General features: G+C 39.0%; 1 protein-coding gene across 1 annotated transcript in view; it reads right to left on the bottom strand.

Annotated features, from left to right (window-relative positions):
• LOC137981713 (E3 ubiquitin-protein ligase DZIP3-like) overlaps window positions 1-896 on the bottom strand; it is a 16,706-nt gene extending 15,810 nt beyond the window's left edge. Inside the window, exon 1 of the mRNA XM_068828775.1 lies at window positions 682-896. The gene's annotated coding sequence lies outside the window, so the exon portion shown is untranslated. The remainder of the gene's footprint in view (window positions 1-681) is intronic.
• Window positions 897-5,000: the final 4,104 nt, after the last annotated feature.

The following is a 5,000-nucleotide window of genomic DNA, read 5'->3' as shown; positions in this document are numbered from 1 at the left end:
GATATACTCTGATCATTGTTTTAATTCATCTGGCCTTGGACCCGGGGCCTTGGACAATCAATCGATCTTAGAGTTGTCTACTCACAAGAGCTTTTTCAAGGACCGTCCACTGTAAAGTACTCTAAAAAAACACGATCCTCAGACTTTTAAACTTGGCGCTGGACTGGACAGCTTCATCAATATATTTTGTAAACTATGTGCATTTTAACAACGTGAAAAAAGTGTATTCACCACTCTCACTATCTGTTGCCTTTTTTTATTACTATGAAGAGACAGTGAATCGGCTACACTTACATTTCACCATGTTATCCTTATAATAAATCAATGCGGAAAGGGAGCGCATTGACTAGAATATCCCTCCATCATCATTAAAATCACAGAGAACATTAGATTTCAAATATCCTTTTACTTGTTAAGGCAGACGCATCATATTTGGGTTCTACTCGGATTATGCAAATGAGGCAATTAGCAGATCATCTGATCCCCTTGCGGAACTCTGTGATGACTGCTGATCGACTCACGATTTCCAAGGTCGGCTTCCCTTTGAAACCTCGGTGACAACACGAACATATGATTTCTGAGGCAGATTTTGTTACTATTGATATTGATGAAAACTGAATCATCGAAACGAAGTGAAATATGTGCTGACGAATCACATTCTTAACTTCAAAAATCCCATACCTTGTTTCGTGTGTACCTTTCTCTTTTAAACGTTTTGTTAAGATAGAAACTTCAATCAGCGCATACAGCGATCTAGCCAGGATTGAACAGGATCTGTTCCTGAAACAAAAGGAATGCAACATAAAACTTAACTCAAAAGTCATTAGAATGTTTGCGGATGGACTGTTTGAAAGAATCAGTTAAATTGAACGAGAAGCTTGCAATTGCAAAGGACAAAACGCATCTCCGCTCTTCTTTGGCGCTAAAACAGTAAACGATGCTTTGTGACTCTTACATAATACCATATTTATAGAACACATGCCTTATTGAGTTTAAGTAGACTTGAAACCTGGACCTTTCCCAAACTTTAAGTCACTTCAATGATTACCTACTCTGTTACACCCACAATTATATAATTTTTGTCAACTCATGGTCTGGGAAAAGTCAAACCCAAGATCAATTAGGATAACAGGAAGTTATAATTTTCTTTCCCAGGCGTGACACGTTATGAGATGTATAATATGCTGCAGATAAACAGCAATCGAGCAGTTAGAAAAGTTAAAGTCTGGTCAATGTTACGTGGTATTAAAGGCAAACGTGGATTACGAGTAAAATGCTTTATAACGTGGTAAATAATGTTCGTGTGAGAAGCGCAGTATGACACGAAAGACGATAAAAAGCCGGGATAGAATGAAAAATATCAGTTATTTAATAGCGAACGAGTTTCAGTCCGCGTCAGTCAAGGAAAATTCTTCAAAACGCTTTCATAATATAGATCATAGTATCCTCACCATGCAGCATCTAAATTATCAGAGTTACCAGAAATTTTTTCATAATTATAGTCTAAACTTGTAAAGTACTTTGAGGCTATATCGAAAGGAAGAGTTTCAAATAAACTGCCTTCTTTGAGCGGTTTGAACATTCAAAGTAGAATCACAGTCACTGGACAGCTGTTGCTCCGTTCCAATGTCAAAATCAAGATAAGTAATTAAAACAACGATACGAAATCCAAGCACTTTTAAGGCTAACATGAGCCCGCCATTTTATTAAATCAGAACTAAGTCAACTGGGGAGCTTTTATCTGACCAAAAATCTTCTGTGCTCTGTTAATAACTGTAAGAAATGACTCATCCAGTCCATTCAAAGTCTGTTTCTAGAAAAAATCTTCCCAATGCCTGTAAAGAGAGCTTTTACTCTCTTACCACTAAATTATGCGTTCCAGTTATCGAGTCGCTGACGAGTCAGTACGCAGCTATTTCAACGGCTCTCGGGATTGGTTCAGAAAACAATGGACACAAAGAACGATGAAAAAGAAACAATGGACCCTAACGCTAAAAACAACAGAGCTGCGTCCTAAAGAGATCCCATGAACTAAGAGGTTGTAAAGAGCTGCGTCCTATCTCGAGAGAATAATTTTCAAAAATGGAGTTAAATCAGCTTGAAATTTTTGTCTATACTGAGACTACGGAAGTGCGCGCGGAATGTGTTGTCACCAAAACAAACAAAGTTTCACGTGCTGCGGTATGTGAACATATGTTCTTCTGCGGCTATGTCCGGCGATAATAGTTTGCAAACACCGAAGAAAACATATACGTCGTCTGTCATAAGTTGCTGTAGATTGTGCGGTTCAGTCAAAGACGTTTTACATTGTTTAACTTTTAGATTAACGTTAGAATAAATACTATGCGAAATTGCAGCCCGAAGGCTACTGTAAAACATCGCGGGTAATAGCGGAGTCGCAGAACGAAGCAATTAGCCTCGCTTTGAATTCGACAAAGCTCAACGCGACAAATTCTTTGTTTAGAGAGGACCCCTCCCTAGTGTTTTCAATTGTCACGGAAGCACGTGACCAGACCCTACCAGGGTCTCTCCTCGCTCGAGACACCCTGGAAACGAGGTTGGCAAATACCTTAGACTACTTCTTCTTTCGGTTTCACTTCATTGAACGCCTTTTAAAAATATGATTTTTTAATTGCACAGGACTGCTTTATATAATCTTCGACGTCGACAAGAGAACCCTTCTCTCGTCTTTTCCACACCCTACCATGTTTAATGCTTCAAGAATACCTCAAACTTCTCAGAATACACAGTAATAGGTTATAAATAAACAATAAACTGAACATCCTGAACACCAGTTCTATCATCAACATAGCATGACTGGTAACTTTTTCTAATCATCGATCCAAGCGACATTCAGAGCGTGAGCTTTTTTTTACGCTTAATTCTTAAGTTGTCCAACAAATATCTTTCTTACCTTTTTTACAACTCCCACACCTACAAGATCATTATTCCGATAAGTCAGTTTGCCAGAGACGCTTCGGTGCCCGAGGACACAAAGGACTCAGCTGTGGCGACAATCTTCTAAAAGCGAACATAAAAATGTAAGCACTAAATTATTCGTGGAATGGAATCTGGTAAAGTTACGCGATTCTCACCCACCTGTTCGTAATACTGAGTGAACGATGTGCTTCTTTTAATGAAACCGAACAAAATATGTGTAATTTAGACTTGAAGTCCTGTGTCCAAATGTCAAAGTGATTGATCATTTCCTTGCCAACCAAAATAAAACAATAAAACACGATGGGCGTAAAACTACACTAATATATTCTTCTGAAGAGATCACGAAGAAATCTATAAATATCCCGAGTTCACGCCTTCTATCAAATTTTACATGTGTCACTGACAAACTACAGTAAAATCATTAAATGGGTAGAATCTGGTGGAACTTAAGTGAATAAAAAAGCGAGACAAACGCACAAAACCCATTTCAAATTTTAAATCGGATGAATTGTTCGCGTGTCCAGCATGTATCACATACACAAGCGAACGCACACAATAGGTCACGGAAACTAGCTACCAACCTGCGCAATGACTTCTTTAGGACAAAGTAGTTTTGACAGTAAGGTGGGGTTAAGAACTCGACCTTTATAAAAGAAAGAATGTTGATTTGCTAGGGGATGCATACCTTTTTGTGCAACAAAAAATGGCAGGCTGAATAAAATTATGCAACCATTTCAGTGAGGATTCGAATATTTATGTGCATAAAATTTTCACTTCAATGGTCCTTGATTACTTGACAAGCTACATCACTAATTAACTTTCTTTCCATCATTATTTTTAACTGGTAAACACAATGCTTTTTTACTCATTATTATACTTGAGAGCGTACAGATTGAGGTCTTCGAACCGGAGTCTAACTACTGACAGAAGCACAGAATATATACCTTTAGTTTTCACCTTCTCGTGTAATCTTTGCCTAACCGCCTTTTAACCGGTTTGACTGGTTTTTTAGGAGGTGTGAAGTGAAGTGAAGTGAAGCTATTAGTCTCTCCCCTCTGGGCTTTTCAGGACTAATTTACAATGCTTTATGGGGGACTTTAGCCCGACTGCTTATTCCGCAGTTTACAATTAATTTTAGGAAGTGAAAGATGCCCCCGTCCAGATAAGATCAGACGACAACACCGAGGACTATGTCCCCTACTCTTATCGAATGGTGAGTGAGTTCTTCAACGTCCCATACTATTGAATTTCCAACAAGGGCTATGAGACGGGACCTCCGGTTTAAAGTCCTTATCCGAGAAGACTTGAAAGTCTAACCATTTGCAGATGTAATTACAAAGGCAGTACTTTTTTGTCAGTTATTTTAAGACCCTGAGTGTTGGTCAGGCCGGAGTCAGACTTACGACCGCCCGCATGACAGCCCGATGCTCAACCAACTGAGCCACTGGTGTTTACGTCCATATTGTAACATTTACTGTCAGTCAGGGTTACAGACGTGTGATTTCATGTGCACACCGTCCGTTCTTACCACGTTACACACGTTCGTAAGAAAAGGGCCACGGCCGGGAAACTGCATGTGTGGAAGAAAATGCATTATCCCACCCTCCCCTCCCCATGATTAATATCCTTTCCCTTACAGGCCAAGACCATAGTTACACTATCACATAGAGTGAGTCCTTAACATGAATAATAGTTTTGACCAATACCATAACAGAACAAAGGCCATATGGCATAAAACGACTGAGATGCTATACCCAGCAGTAACAAAACTGAACCCCTCCTTGCAGCTCTTACAGAAGTTTTATTGTGAAGCGTTACACAACAGGGAACAATTGAATTAACTTTAATTTTTCATCGGAAACACAACGACTAGGTCAACGTTAATGTACTAGTATTTGCTATATTTGGCTTGCCCATATATGGGCATGACCATGTGCAAGGAACGCCACCATTGAGGAATATTAAGAGTTTATTGCTGTGTTTATTAGCTGTTAGTATAATTACATTGGTGATTAATGAAAATTCTCTGCGCTGATTGGTTGCACTTGAGATGATTATTA

The sequence above is a fragment of the Montipora foliosa genome, chromosome 13, assembly GCF_036669935.1.
Source record: "Montipora foliosa isolate CH-2021 chromosome 13, ASM3666993v2, whole genome shotgun sequence".
NCBI lineage: Eukaryota > Metazoa > Cnidaria > Anthozoa > Scleractinia > Acroporidae > Montipora > Montipora foliosa.
Note: the sequence above shows the minus strand (reverse complement) of the source record. Positions and strands in the feature narration are given on the sequence as shown.